A 16,806-nucleotide genomic window follows, 5' to 3' on the forward strand; every position below is an offset into this window, starting at 1 on the left:
CTCCCCATCACTACTTCAAACAGCCGGCTTATGGCTCTTGGGGTGGTGAACACTTTCCGGGAGCTCCGGGAGGCGCACCTTACAAACCAGTACACGCGCCTGTCGCTAACGGAGTCGGGTCGCCGCCTTCTTGCTCGACTCCATATCCAACACACCCCTCCAATGGAAGACAGGTTTCGCATCCCGGAACTGTGGAGACGTGCCCTCCACGTGCGGCCTCTTCCAGCAAACATGTCACACGAAGACCATAATGGTCGGCGCCTGGCACGAGCGGAAGCGCTAGCCCGATATTATGGCAACAAAACAGGTGTCTACTACGTGGACGCCTCCGGCCCTCACCACGGGGGATGGTACACGGCCGCGGTAGTTCACAACAGCAACACAGTTAACGGCCTAACTTTCAGAGCCCGCAGTGTAACACAAGCAGAAGAGGTCGCGATTGCTCTCGCGGCCTCACATTCCAATTCAAAATACATAATCACCGACTCGCGAGGGGCCTGTCGGAACGTCGAACAAGGCTGCACTCCCTTCCTAGCCTATCGAATATACCAAAATTGCATACGGGATACGGACCCCGCACACCGTTACCTCATATGGGCCCCTGCTCATCAGGGGTTGGCAGGAAACGAGGCAGCAGACGCAGCCGCCCGCGCGCTCTCTCACCGGGCTGTTTTCTCCTCCCCATCCGATCAGGAACCCGATTTTAATCCGGTCTATACATTCAAAGATATTACAACATATTATCAAAATTGTCATCGCCTTTACCCTAGTCCATGTAAAGGCCTGAAGAAGGCGGATGAGCGGCTCCTTCTCCGCCTTCTCACCAATACATTGCTGTGCCCGGCAGCGCTAAAACATTTTGACCCCTCCTTTAGTGGCAGCTGCCCACACTGTAGTGCAGTGTCCTCTGACACCTATCACATGGTTTGGGCCTGCCCTTCCAACCCCGCTATTCCCCCCATCCCCAACCCAACCCGGGAGGACTGGGAGGCGACCCTGCTCGGCTGCCACGACTTACAGGCCCAACAAGCCTTAGTCGGGCGCGCCCGGGCGGCGGCAACCGCCACTGGGGTCCCATACTAGGGACCTCCACCTAGCGCTTGTACGGATCGGTCCCTTACGGGCTGATCCAAACATACCTCCTATTCATCCGTAATAAATGTTTTCACCACCACCCACCACAGTTGGGCCAGTCTCCGTTCCACATACTCGTCTCTCGCTTTCCGTCTGCCCTCGTGCAGGTTCGGATCCATATTCCTAGACAGGGGGGCTACCCTAAGTATTCCCCTGATTCCGTCTGGGACTTCTTGGTACCTGTCCATGTGACCTTGTGTATCCACCCTTATCTTTTTCAGTAGCGCCCGGCCTGTTGGCGTGCCTCGGAGTCTCATAGATTGCGCTCTAAGCAGGGCTTCTCCCAGTTCGTAAAAGGTGTTGCTGATTCCTAGTTGGAGCAATTTTTCGTTTGATGTATTCCTGGGTAGATGGAGAGCGATCTTGTATGCCTTCCTCAGGATTACATCTATCTGCTCCCTGTCTGTCTTCGTTGTCACTTGGTAGGGCAAGGAGTATGTGACACGGCTGACTATCAGGCTGTCAGTGAGTCTGAGTGTGTCCTCTTCTTTCATGCCATATCTCCTGTGTGAGATCCGGCTGATCATTCGTCCTACCTGCTCTGCTGCTTCACTTATTAGGCTAATGGTGTGGCTGCACTTCCCACTCCTTTGCAGCTACATACCCAGCACCCTTATCACGTCCTTTTCTGGGATTTTCTGCCCCTCTAGATGGACTTCTAGGTCTGCCTTGGTGCGGTGCCTTCCGACCCTCAGAAGCTCTGACTTCTCGGTCGAGCATTTGAGACATCTTTCCCTGGTGTAGTTCTCCACACAGGAGGCCGCTTCCTGTAGCCTGTCCTGTTTCTCCCCGAGCGAGCCTTGGGTAACCCATACCGTGATGTCGTCCGCGTACATCGCGTGTTGAATTCCCGGTATTCTTTCCAGTTGCCTTGCTAGCCCGATCATCGCCACGTTGAATAGGATTGGTGAGATAACTGATCCTTGGGGTCGCGGAGAGCGCGCGCCTCGGAGTGCACGTGAAGGTGCGAAGTGCGCACCCCTGCGGCGAGTAACGCACGAGACACGCTGGCGGTGAACGCGGCCAGCTCGCGCATAGCTGCGTCGCTCGCATGAAGGTGCTTCGCCAGCAGAGTGGCTCATGCACAGTCGTCGCTGGAGCATTAGTGCAGAAGTTGCACTGATTAGATGAATGAATGAATGAAAAACTTTATTGTATAAGGGTTATTTCTCGCAGCGTAGGTGGAGCCCTCAGTCCAGGGCCCCAGCGGCCTTTGCAGTCTTGCGAGCCCTGTCGATCAGCTTGAGCTGCTCTTCAGGCTTCGAGCTGGACAGCGCAGCCTCCCACTGCTCCGGTGTAGGTGTGTTGTTTATCGGCGCTGCCTGCATTTTCTGACAGGCCCATGTAACGTGGTAAACGTTGCGTGTTCACCGCATAGCGGGCATTTGTTTTCATAAGTGGATGGATAGATTTTGCTGAGTAAACTCAGATTGGGGTATGTATTAGTCTGTAGTTGTCTCCAGGCAACCGACTGCTGTTTACTAAGGTCTTTGTGGGGAGGCGGGTAGGTCCTCCGGAGGGCTCGTTGGTGTTCTAAGATGGCTCCATACCGTCTAGTGACTGCGTCCAGTTCCCCTTCGGTGCGCGCCTCCCGGTTGGCGTATGCTCGGGCATTGGCGTCCGCACATTGGTCCCCTTTGACAGCCTCATGGCCTGGTGTCCACGTGATGAAGCATCTCGTAAAAGTGATTGTCCTCGCCTTGAGTATGTGAATGGCTGCAGTGGATATGCGTCCACTGCTGTATCTTCTGCACGCCTCTTGCGAGTCTGTAATGATGTGTGCATGGGGCTCGTCACTCTGCTGGGTTATGGCGAGTGCAATTGCTGCTTCCTCAGCCTCGAGTATGTTGTTGGTTTTTATCGAAGCGCAGTTGATTTCCCTGAGCTGGTGATCCACCACGCTGGCTACCGAGCCATATCGGTGTCTGTATGTTAATGCAACCAACACATCACATCGGGAACAACCGGGCGTGAGCCTCTGACGGCCACAAGGGTCAGGTACCACGTGATGCTGCAGCGTCGCGGATTAATGAACACCGAACTGTTCTGGTAATCTGCAGATCGACGTCTCACAACAACCTCTTATGCTGGTGCTTCCGTGTGTCATGGAGCTGACAAGAATTACTGACTGCGACAGAACCACACAGAACAACTAGCTCACTTGGGCATGTGCCGCCTCAGCGGTGTTAAGAAAATCTTTTCCCACGAATGCCTGCCCAATTATGTACTCAAGTTTCCCATGCTTGCCTGATGTGAAAACCTCACTTAAGGACAAGAACTCTACATTTCGTCTGGACACAGTGTCAGCAGTGTCGTGCTCTGCGGTGTAGAGGCGTTAAGAGACGACGCAACTTGCGGTGCGTGCGAGAACTCAACTTCAAAAATTCTGCCTTAAACGGCCCCGCCGCGGTGGCTCAGTGGTTAGGGCGCTCGACTACTGATCCGGAGTTCCCGGGTTCGAACCCGACAGCGGCGGCTGCGTTTTTATGGAGGAAAAACGCTAACTCGCCCGTGTGCTGTGCGATGTCAGTGCACGTTAAAGATCCCCAGGTGGTCGAAATTATTCCGGAGCCCTCCACTACGGCACCCATTCCTTTCATCTTTCAGTCCCTCCTTTATTCCTTCCCTTACGGCGCGGTTCAGGTGTCCAACGATATATGAGACAGATACTGCGCCATTTCGTTTCCCCCCAAAACCAATTATTATTATTCACTGACATCCCACAGCACACGGGCGCCTTTGCGTTTCGCTTCCATTGCAACGCTGCCGCCACGGTCGGGTTCGAACCCGGGAACTCCACATCAGTAGCCGAGCGCCCTAACAACTCAGCAACTGCGGCGGGTATTATATTGCTCCCGTGCTGCGATTCTGCGACAACGTTGTCAATTTCAACCATAGCAGCGCACATCCTTAGCCGCAGCGTCGCTCAAAGCGCGACTGAGATAGTCTACTGACCCAAGGAGCCATTCGCGCTTTGAGCTACGCGGCGCGGCGGCTGCGTTTTTATGGAAGAAAAACGCTAAGGCGCCCGTGTGCTGTGCGATGTCAGTGCACGTTAAAGATCCCCAGGTGGTCGAAATTATTCCGGAGCCTTCCACTACGGCACCACTTTCTTCCTTTCTTCTTTCACTCCCTCCCTTATCCCTTCCTTTACGGCGCGGTTCAGGTGTCCAACAATATATGGACAGATACTGTGCCATTTCCTTTCCCAAAAAACAGTTATATTATTATTATTATTATTATTATTATTATTATTATTATTATTATTATTATTATTATTATTATTATTATTATCAAGGAGCCAGTTATGAGCCTTTGATTTCCTTTTCTTTCGTGACTGTCGCAGAGGCTTCTTGTCTACCTGCATATTTTGCGAGGCACGAGGCTAATATTAAAGCGAAAGCTTTACTACGCCAGCCAGCGAGCCATTTCGGCTCGTCGTGCCGTATGCCGTGGCCGACCTTGAGCCGCCGTTACTAGCAACGCCGCCGCCGCCGCCGCCGCCGCTGCCGTCACCGCTCGCTCCACCGCATGTGCTCCGCTGGGGTAGAGGGAGAGGAGGTGTCGCCTCGCGGTGGGTATAAATATATATGCGCTTCGCCTCAGCGTATTGTGTACCTTATACTTGATACCTGATTTAATATCTGCTGCGGGTCTTAGGACGCAAGATATTAATCTTATTTTTGGATTATGGCGGTGTGCTTGAAGCACTCTGGCACGGGTCGGCCCGGTATTGCACTGCCTCCGGGATCGGCCCGGGCCATATTAGCGCGCGCCTTTTCTATCTTTCCTCTCCTATCCTTTAAATCTCCTGCTTTCAGCACTCGGCAGCGAGCGTGGTTCGGCTTGAGCAGTAGGCAGGCCCGTGTACTTTCCATTTCTTCCTAGCAGCCACAACAGCACCAGCACCAGTGTATTGTAGTCGTTATGGAGAGATTAAAAGAGACGCAACCACGACAGAATGAAGCGAGGAAGAGACAACGCGCTTAAGAGACGCCAGAAGAACGCGCCGCGCGACTCGAGAAGCGTCGTTACGAATAAGATGCAGCTAGAAGTCGTGCCACGTCCCGGAGTGACTCTTCAACTGCGGAAGAGACCGCTTTGAGTTCTCGAGAGCGTCGAAATGAGACGCTGCGTAGACGACGTGCCGAGGAAACGAAGCTTCCGCAATTCAACGAGGGTTAAAAAAGCTAAACCACAGCCAAGTTTTTTTTTCTTTGTTAAAGGAAGAACGAGGTGCCGTATTGGTGGGCTCCGGATAAATTCCGTACGCCTGTGGCATTTAAACGTGTATTGACATAGCACAGCTCACGGGCACCGTTTGAGTTTCCCCTCCATCGAAATGTTGCCTCCACGTTCGGGTTCAGATCCGGGTACCCCGGAGCGAGAGAGGTAGAGAAACTGGAGTGCATCGTAAGACAGCGAGGAGATAACAGTGAAGAGGAGAGTAGAATTTTAATGCGCTGGCATTTTGAAGGTAATTATTACCATACTTGGCGTCATTCATTGTTTGAAGCCATGCTGTAACACGCTGAAACGCTCAGAGCCAACCCTGATGATAGATATTGATAGTTACTAGGCGTCTGATGCGAACTAATGGAAAAACATTCAAATAAATGATTGCTCAAATTGAGAGTTCAATGCTCATTATTGCGATTTAATTCAGTTCGTCACCGAAAATCGATGACCAGTTCGGAGTCATAATGCTAGCCACACAAAATGACAAGTGCTAAAACGGGCTCTTACCCAGATCTGCACTTCTGGTACATCTTGTACCCTATCCAGTATCCCTCTATCTGTTGTTCCTGTGGGGATGGGCCCACACAACTCCTTTCTTTATATTATACATTACAACTTCTTCTCCGTGTCCATCATTAGTATTTTGCGCAGAGCTTATTCCATTGCGCTATTATTACGACTGACATTAGACCGACTTCAAGCAGAAATAAGGCGTTGAAAGCATACCATGACCTGGTTTGTAATACGTGCAGAAGAAGAGCGCACAAGAAAGCCGAAGGATGCAGGTTCTGGACGCCCTTTTATACCCCTCGATGAGCGATGGCCACGCCCTCTGCGTCTCGCGCGCTCCTCCTCCACGTGTACACCCGGAAAACTCCAGTGCAGTCGCAGTCAGCAGAGCTTTGGTTCACTCATTTAGGCAGCGGTAAAGCGCAACTATGGTTGCGTCCCGTGTTAATCATTAAAGCAAACTAAAGCTTTTTTGCAGGTTCCGCGGCCAGACAGCACGGTACCATGTAACGATCATGCATGTTTTGTTTCGCATCGTCTGCTACCAAGAATATTTCGATTCTCCAGTATTATTCTAAACCTATACCTTGGGCAAATATTACAGTTCTTAGTAGTCCGAGTTTGGTGCAGGAAAGGCATAGTAACTCGGTTCAAATTATAAACCGCACAGTGGGGAATGGGCGAAGGAGGAAGTGGTGTGGGGAAAGGGAGAAGAAGGGCCCGGTAGTAAATAAAAAGTAATGGTTTTTGAAGAAAGGATTTGGCGCAGTAACTATCTTACTTCCCGGTGGACACCTCAATCTCGCCGTAAGGAAAGGGACGAAGGTGGTTGTGAACGAATGATACCTCATTTAATATCTGCTGCGGGTTCTTGGACCCAAGATATTAAACTTATTTTTGAAAAATGGCGCAGTGCTTAGCTTGAAGCACTCTGGCGCGGGTCGGCCCGGTATTGCACTGCCACCGGGATCGGCCCGGAACTTATTAGCGCGCGCCTTTTCTTTCTATCTTTGTTCTACTTTCAGCACGCGGCAAGCGAGCGTGGCTCGACTAGAACCAGTAGGCAGGCCCGTGCACTTTCCTTTCTTCCTGTCAGCAACAGCAGCACAACAGCAGCAGTCAGGTGCCAGCCGAGGTGTTCGACAGATAATGCGCCTTTTCCTTTTCCCAACAACCAATTATCGTTTCTTATCCCACGCGCCCGGCCTGCACGTAAATAGAACACTTGCATATAGTACCCCCCCCCCCCCCCATCCTTTCTGGCTGTCCCCCCCACCTTTTTCATTGCATTCCCCCAGTCTGTCTGCTATCCCTCTATTCCCGCCGCCCCAACTCAGGTGCCTCCTGTAGCGAGACAGATGCTGGAAGTTGCAATAATCTTTTCCTTCCTGTTTGTTATTATTTTAATAAACCATTACTACGACATGGTTCGAAGACAGCCGCGTAGAAGTGTTCGTAGTCAGTACACGTGCGTGTCTTCTTTAGCTGGTGATATTTTTGTGTTGTTGTTATAAAGTAAACAGAAAATGAAAATTGCTTTTTGAGGAAAGGAAATGACGCAGTAACTGTTTCACATATCTTGGTGGACACAGAACCGCGCCGTAAGGGAAGAGATAAAGGAGGGAGTTGAAGAAAGGAAGAAAGAGGTACCGTAGTTGAGGTCTCCGGAATAATTTCGACCACTTGGGGATCTTTGACGTGCACAAACGTCGCGCAGCACACGGGCTCCTACCCGCCGCGGTGGCACAGTGGTTAGGGCGCTCGGCTACTGATCCCGAGTTCCCGAATTCGAACCCGACCACGGCGGCTGCATTTTTGTGGAGGCAAAACGCTAAAGGCGTCCGTCTGCTGTGCGATGTCAGTGCACGTTAAAGATCCCCAGGAGGTCGAAATTATTCCGGAGCCCTCAACTACGCCACCTCTTCTTCCTTTCTTCTTTCACTCCCTCCTTTATCCCTTCCCTTACGGCGCGGTTCGGGTGTCCAACGATATATGAGACAGATACTGCGCCATTTCCTTTCCACAAAAACCAATTATTATTATTACACGGGCTCCTTTTGCGTTTCGTCTCCAGTTTCCTGTTCGCAATTTGTGTTGACGCCGGCGGTGCATATTCGTACATGTGCTTCGAAAGAGAGAGCAGCTTACGACTATCTCCTTCTATGCCCTCAGGCAATAAACACTGCCAAAAGAAAGAGTTTCACAACCGATGGCTCGGGCCAGAAAAGCATTTCCCCTGAATGCGCCTACATTTTCATTTGGTCCGAAACGTACTTCCAATGTGCTTCGTAATACTTAACGTACCAATTTTCAACCCTTTTACCGTTGCAGCTCCATTACAGCGGGAGTGAGCAGCAATACCAGCCGTTAGCGAAGCTGCATTCATTTGTTTTATGGCACATATATTATCCGCAAGAACGCCGGTGCTTTTACACGAAGGGCAGACCTTCAAGATGTGCGCCGTGAACTTGCTTCTCTAATGGGAGTTTTCTGGGCTCCAGAGCTGTTCTCTGAATTCTCTCCTCATTACCCAGCTATGCAAGTCTAATGTGGAAGCGATCAATGAATGGCTAGAAGCCTGCATCGAACACCGTAATGTCTCACAGTGTATACAGGAACAAGCCACTGTGCATACCAGGAGTTCCATGAAAGATTCAGAGTAATTCTTAAAAATAGATTTTTTGAAGTAAAAATACGGCTTTTTCAGCATGCTGGCGGACGTACCAGAAAACCGGTAAATCGTCTAAAGTAGTAAACTGGATAACTAATTAATTTTTGATAATTAACTTTAACTATCACAGCTGGGCAACTAGTTTCCACTGGAGATTTGTAGCCAGTCGTTAGTAATAGCCATATGAGTTTTTAGAATTTCGTAAACGCAGTTACCCTTGGCGCTGTGGCTCGACAAAATTTGGCTTTCTTGACTATTTACGTGGACTGGAAATGTTGCTTTGCCTGCATGATTTTTGGAATGCGGATGTATTTTGGCACGATGTAACCAAATTTTGTCGCACCACAGCGACCAGAATAATTGCGTTTACGAAATTCTAGAAACTGATATGGCTATTACTAACGACCGGCTATAAATCTCTAATTTAAACCAGTTTCCTAGCTGTTACAGTTAAAGAGTTAATTATCAGAAATTAGTTAACCAGCTTACTACTTAAGACAGTTCACCGGTTGTCCGGTGTCCGCTAACACAGTTAATACTATGCCGCAAAAGCCGTATTTTTACTCCAAATAGCCTATTTTTTAAACATGCTTAAATTCTTCCCTTAAAGGCTGTTTCAGCGAGCCCCGCCCGTGTTTTCTAATAATAATAATATTAATTGGTTTTTGGGGAAAGGAAATGGCACAGTATATGTCTCATATATCGTTGCACACCTGAACCGCGCCTTAAGGGAAGGGTAAAGGAGGGGGTGAAAGAAGAAAGGAAGATAGAGGTGTCGTAATGGAGGGCTCCGGAATAATTTCGACCACCTGGGGATCTTTAACGTGCCCTGAAATCGCACAGCACACGAGCGCCTTAGCGTTTTTCCTCCATAAAAACGCAGCCGCCGCGGTCGGGTTCGAACCCGGGAGCTCCGGATCAGTAGTCGAGTGCCCTAACCACTGAGCCACCGCGGCGGCTCGCCTGTGTTTTCTAAAAATTGGCTTTTTCAGGTATTAATATGGTTTTAGATGCGCAGTAACACTAGCGGTGGTGGACGTCAGATAACCGCTGAATTATACTGACGTGATAAACTACATCTGAAGTTAACTTTTGACTATTACAGTCAGGCGCCTGGTAGTAATCAAATATATATTCGTACCTGGCCATTATGTATATTAACAGCCATTTTAGAGTTTCGAGATCGCAGTTATTTTTATTTATTCATACTGTTAACCCTCTGCATGAGGGTCATTACAGGGAGGGAAACATATACAGACACAAGTGCAATTCTCTTCGCTAAAAAAAGAAACACTCAAATGCACAGAATTACAGATTTGCACAGCAATCTTCCAGGAACGCGTTCACACCTATCACAAATTTTTCTACATCTGTTTGGTCCAAAACGTCACTTGGTAGTTGCCCCGCCGCGGTGGCTCAGTGGTTAGGGCGCTCGACTACTGATCCGGAGTTCCCGGGTTCGAACCCGACCGCGGCGGCTGCGTTTTTATGGAGGAAAAACGCTAAGGCGCCCGTGTGCTGTGGGATGTCAGTGCATGTTCAATATGCCCAGGTGGTCGAAATTATTCCGGAGCCCTCCACTACGGCACCTATTCTTCCTTTCTTCTTTCACTCCCTCCTTTATCACTTCCCTTACAGCGCTGTTCAGGTGTCCAACGATATATGAGACAGATACTGCGCCATTTCCTTTCCCCCCAAAACCAATTATTATTATTATTATTAGTTGATTCCAAATTTCTACAGCATCGGGAAAAAAGGAGTAGCGATAGACATCAGTACGTGTAATAATAGGTTGTAATACCTTACTGTGATTTTTCCGAGGGCAACGCTTCAGGGGAGGTGTAACATAGTGATGTTTATTAACTTTGACTATCATTCATTATCAGAAAAAAGTTTCAATTTCTGCTTTGTTCTTCTTACTTCTAGTGATTCTAACTGACACTCTTTTAGCATTGCTGTGACTGAATCAGTGCGGCGCTATTTAGAGCATATAAAACGTGCTGACATCCTTTGCAATCTTTCCAGTTGCCATTTTAAACCCTTTTGATGAGGACTCCACACTGCACTTGCGTACTCTATGATTGGCCGCACGAACGTCTTGTACGCAATCAATTTAATTTCTCTAGTCGCATTCGGCAACTTCCTCCTCACGAAACAGACCTTCTGGTAGGCTTTTAAATAGACATTTTCAATATGGGTGCGCCAGTCAAGATTATTTGTTAATGTCACTCCCAAGTACTTGAGACACTTTACTTGATCTAAGGAATTTTCACCGATATTGTATCGTAACATCATAACATTCTGCTTCCTTGTTACTTACTTGCATGTAATTAGATTTTTGGTAGTTTATTTCCATACCCCATTTCAGGCACCACGAGTTTAACGACTGAAGACACCTATTTATGTTCATCTGATCTGCCGGGGAAACCACAGGAGAGTATATTAAACAATCATCGGCAAAAAGTTTCATTCTGACAGGCGATTCGACGATAGCAGAAATATCATTTATATACAATAAAAACAAAAGCGGACCTAAAACGGAGCCCTGTGCCACCCCCGACAGAACTTCACGCCTATCCGATACTGCACTTTCTATTTTGACGACTTGACAGCGGTTACTTAGATAGGCCTGAATCCACAGTACTATATTTTCAGCGATTCCTAATCTGCGTAGTTTAAAAAGAAGCTTATGATGCGGAACTTTATCGAAAGCCTTCGAGAAGTCTACACAGACCACATCTACCTGCTGACGTTCATCTATAGCCTTGCAAAAGTCGTTCACTGTTTCAATTAACTGCGTTACTGTCGAAAGGCCGGTCCGAAAACCATGCTGAAATGAACACAATAGGTCATTTATTTCCAAAAAATGAAGGATGTGTTTAGCTATTATGTGTTCAAAAACCTTGCAACATACGGAAGTGAGTGAAACTGGCCTGTAGGTTTTTACAAGAAGTCGATTACCGCCTTTAAATACCGGAACTACTATTGCGCTGCGCCAGTCACGAGGTAAAGAGTGATCCCGCAATGACTTTTCAAATAAAATTTGCAAATAATATGATAACCGCTCAGCATACCGTTTAAGGAATTCCGTCGGTATTTCATCGGGACCGCTCGATTTCTTCGGGTCCAGAGACAGCAGCTGCTCACAGATGCCCTCCCTATTGATGCGAATCTCGTGCATTGAGTATGGCAACGGGTAAATTGTTGTATGATCACTCTCAATATCATTGTCATCCCTACTAAAGACCGACTGGAAGAAATCATTAAACAGATTTGCAATATCGTTTTTATCAATCACCTCATCGTCCCCATCCATTACCTGTGTGATTGCGTTCTTTTTCGGTGAAAAATATCGCCAGAACTTTTGTGGTGAGCTTGTGAGAAAATTAGTCAGTGTTGTATTGAAGTAAGGTTTTTTCAAATCTAATAACACTGTTTTGAGCTTCTTTTTGATGTTTGAAAGTTCTGTCGCTCTATTTTTTTGCTTTCGTAGCCTTTTTACCTTGCGCTTTAACTGAATGATCTCTCTAGTGATCCAAGGATTGATCTGCTTCGATTTCTTTGAGCGAGTGGGAACAAACCTATCAATGCAATATTTTAGTGTGCCCTTAAAACGTTGCCACAATTCCTCGACACTTTCATGGTGTGATGCAGTTGCAAACTGATTCAAGTTTTCTTCTAAGACGTCTAAGATAGACGTATCGTCTGCCCGGCTGTAATCTTTGACCCGTATTAAAACATGCGATTTTTTGCGAGCTTGTGTGTTCAACCGCACATTCAAACAGATCATGTTGTGGTCAGATAATCCCGGCTTGACAGATATAGTGTGGTCTGCCACTTTAGGGGATAAGAAAACCAAGTCCAACAATGACTGGGACCCCGATGTAACCCTTGTAAAATCCTTTACTATTTGCTTAAGGGTATGAGTAAACATAATTTCCATTACTTTATTCGCACTGCTTATTTCTACATTACCTGTTGACAAAGTTTCCCAATTAATATGTGGCGAATTAAAGTCGCCAGCCATTATCAGTCTGGTGTTCTTATTTACATGAGAGTTAAGGAACAAAAGCAATTCATCCAAAAATTCAGGAGATGTAGAAGGCGGCCTGTACATAACACCTACTAAATGTACAAGGTTCCCACAAGAAACCTTGCACCACACCATTTCAGAAAGGCTGCAGTTAAGAGCGACTGCAGATACTGTGCTTTTCACAACAATAGCCACCCCCCTCCACTAGAATTTCTATCCCATCTAAAAACATGGTAGCCTGGTGGGAAAATGCTATCGTTACTAATTCCCTCATGTAACCAGGTCTCGGTTATTAACAATAAGTCAGGGTTCTCGAAAATTAGCAAATGTTCTAAATCAGTTGTTTTGTTTGCTACACTGCGGGCGTTTAACAGAATAATTCTGAGCTATATTTGGGAGCAATCGCTATGATCATCAGAATCTGCAGTTGATTTGGTCGGGGATAGCGAACTATGACCAGCAGACTCATCGTTAACTTTGGGTCGTCCTATCTAATCTTGGTGGGTTCGGTACAGACAACGCTCTTGTCGTTCATGATCCCATGCGTAAATGGCGTTGTTAATCTTAAGTTTATCATGTATCAGTTTGACCTTTGTTCCGTTATCTCTTTCTGCTTTACTACTTTGCCACAGTTTTTTTCGTACTGCTACTGTTTCCTTCGCATAGTCTGGGCTTACACTTATCGGGCCGCCTTTCAACTTCCCGCAATTCTTAAATACCAACTCTCTTTCTCTAGAGTCGAAAAAGTGCATAATGACAGGTCTATGGCTACCAGTTTTTTTCTTGCCTATACGATGAATTCTGTCTATAGTTTTCGCCTGAACGCTCAATTTTTCATTAAATATCTTCTGAACCACAGCTTCCCTCAGATCGGAATCTGATTCGTCTTTTGCTTCTTTGACACCAAAAACCAAAAGATTATTACTTCTGCTCCTGTTCTCGTATTCAGTCAACTTATCTGCCTGCTGACGAACAAGGGTCTCTAAAGTTTGCATTCTTTTGTTCATTTCTTCGATAATATGAAGAAATCTAGTCATCCTATCGCATTTTGCATTAAGTTCGGTCATTCCTGTTCTCAGTTTATCTATTTTAGCATCCGACGTGGCCTGGTTTTCTAGAATTAACTGCAACATTTCAGCAGTCTTTGGCCCCGGGTTTTCCTCAATATCACCAGAAACCAACAAAGACAATAACATAGACCAAGTGTCACTCAAAACAGTCAAAGCAGTGAACAATCTTTCAGGGCACGGCAGAACTAACAGAAAGCGGTTGTCACTCCTAACAGTTCCAATATTAGTCAAATAACGAACCTGTAACAGCAGGATCGGAGGCTTAGACATGTTGCCGATTGTCCAGGTGCCGTGCCCTCTGAATGCTCCGGCGTCGCGCAGTTCCTTTTGTAGGCTAGCCACTGGTGACGTCACTGTCATCGACGGAAGACGCCCCTTGAACAGGTTATCGCTGATATCGCTGTCGTGATGGGTCGCGTAGAAAAATGGTGTTTCATCCGTTCCACAGGTGGAAATGCTTGCGGCAACAATCCACGGCAGGACCTGTAACAGCAGGATCGGAGGCTTAGATATGTTGCCGATTGTCCAGGTGCCGTGCCCTCTGAATGCTCCGGCATCGCGCAGTTCCTTTTGTAGGCTAGCCACTGGTGACGTCACTGTCATCGACGGAAGACGCCCCTTGAACAGGTTATCGCTGATATCGCTGTCGTGATGGGTCGCGTAGAAAAATGGTGTTTCATCCGTTCAACAGGTGGAAATGCTTGCGGCAACAATCCACGGCAGGACCTGTAACAGCAGGATCGGAGGCTTAGATATGTTGCCGATTGTCCAGGTGCCGTGCCCTCTGAATGCTCCGGCATCGCGCAGTTCCTTTTGTAGGCTAGCCACTGGTGACGTCACTGTCATCGACGGAAGACGCCCCTTGAACAGGTTATCGCTGATATCGCTGTCGTGATGGGTCGCGTAGAAAAATGGTGTTTCATCCGTTCCACAGGTGGAAATGCTTGCGGCAACAATCCACGGCAGGACCTGTAACAGCAGGATCGGAGGCTTAGATATGTTGCCGATTGTCCAGGTGCCGTGCCCTCTGAATGCTCCGGCATCGCGCAGTTCCTTTTGTAGGCTAGCCACTGGTGACGTCACTGTCATCGACGGAAGACGCCCCTTGAACAGGTTATCGCTGATATCGCTGTCGTGATGGGTCGCGTAGAAAAATGGTGTTTCATCCGTTCCACAGGTGGAAATGCTTGCGGCAACAATCCACGGCAGGACCTGTAACAGCAGGATCGGAGGCTTAGATATGTTGCCGATTGTCCAGGTGCCGTGCCCTCTGAATGCTCCGGCATCGCGCAGTTCCTTTTGTAGGCTAGCCACTGGTGACGTCACTGTCATCGACGGAAGACGCCCCTTGAACAGGTTATCGCTGATATCGCTGTCGTGATGGGTCGCGTAGAAAAATGGTGTTTCATCCGTTCCACAGGTGGAAATGCTTGCGGCAACAATCCACGGCAGGACCTGTAACAGCAGGATCGGAGGCTTAGATATGTTGCCGATTGTCCAGGTGCCGTGCCCTCTGAATGCTCCGGCATCGCGCAGTTCCTTTTGTAGGCTAGCCACTGGTGACGTCACTGTCATCGACGGAAGACGCCCCTTGAACAGGTTATCGCTGATATCGCTGTCGTGATGGGTCGCGTAGAAAAATGGTGTTTCATCCGTTCCACAGGTGGAAATGCTTGCGGCAACAATCCACGGCAGGACCTGTAACAGCAGGATCGGAGGCTTAGATATGTTGCCGGTTGTCCAGGTGCCGTGCCCTCTGAATGCTCCGGCATCGCGCAGTTCCTTTTGTAGGCTAGCCACTGGTGACGTCACTGTCATCGACGGAAGACGCCCCTTGAACAGGTTATCGCTGATATCGCTGTCGTGATGGGTCGCGTAGAAAAATTGTGTTTCATCCGTTCCACAGGTGGAAATGCTTGCGGCAACAATCCACGGCAGGACCTGTAACAGCAGGATCGGAGGCTTAGATATGTTGCCGATTGTCCAGGTGCCGTGCCCTCTGAATGCTCCGGCATCGCGCAGTTCCTTTTGTAGGCTAGCCACTGGTGACGTCACTGTCATCGACGGAAGACGCCCCTTGAACAGGTTATCGCTGATATCGCTGTCGTGATGGGTCGCGTAGAAAAATGGTGTTTCATCCGTTCCACAGGTGGAAATGCTTGCGGCAACAATCCACGGCAGGACCTGTAACAGCAGGATCGGAGGCTTAGATATGTTGCCGATTGTCCAGGTGCCGTGCCCTCTGAATGCTCCGGCATCGCGCAGTTCCTTTTGTAGGCTAGCCACTGGTGACGTCACTGTCATCGACGGAAGACGCCCCTTGAACAGGTTATCGCTGATATCGCTGTCGTGATGGGTCGCGTAGAAAAATTGTGTTTCATCCGTTCCACAGGTGGAAATGCTTGCGGCAACAATCCACGGCAGGACCTGTAACAGCAGGATCGGAGGCTTAGACATGTTGCCGATTGTCCAGGTGCCGTGCCCTCTGAATGCTCCGGCATCGCGCAGTTCCTTTTGTAGGCTAGCCACTGGTGACGTCACTGTCATCGACGGAAGACGCCCCTTGAACAGGTTATCGCTGATATCGCTGTCGTGATGGGTCGCGTAGAAAAATGGTGTTTCATCCGTTCCACAGGTGGAAATGCTTGCGGCAACAATCCACGGCAGGACCTGTAACAGCAGGATCGGAGGCTTAGATATGTTGCCGATTGTCCAGGTGCCGTGCCCTCTGAATGCTCCGGCATCGCGCAGTTCCTTTTGTAGGCTAGCCACTGGTGACGTCACTGTCATCGACGGAAGACGCCCCTTGAACAGGTTATCGCTGATATCGCTGTCGTGATGGGTCGCGTAGAAAAATTGTGTTTCATCCGTTCCACAGGTGGAAATGCTTGCGGCAACAATCCACGGCAGGACCTGTAACAGCAGGATCGGAGGCTTAGACATGTTGCCGATTGTCCAGGTGCCGTGCCCTCTGAATGCTCCGGCATCGCGCAGTTCCTTTTGTAGGCTAGCCACTGGTGACGTCACTGTCATCGACGGAAGACGCCCCTTGAACAGGTTATCGCTGATATCGCTGTCGTGATGGGTCGCGTAGAAAAATGGTGTTTCATCCGTTCCACAGGTGGAAATGCTTGCGGCAACAATCCACG

This window comes from Amblyomma americanum, chromosome 7 (assembly GCF_052857255.1).
Source record: "Amblyomma americanum isolate KBUSLIRL-KWMA chromosome 7, ASM5285725v1, whole genome shotgun sequence".
Taxonomy (NCBI): Eukaryota; Metazoa; Arthropoda; class Arachnida; order Ixodida; family Ixodidae; genus Amblyomma; species Amblyomma americanum.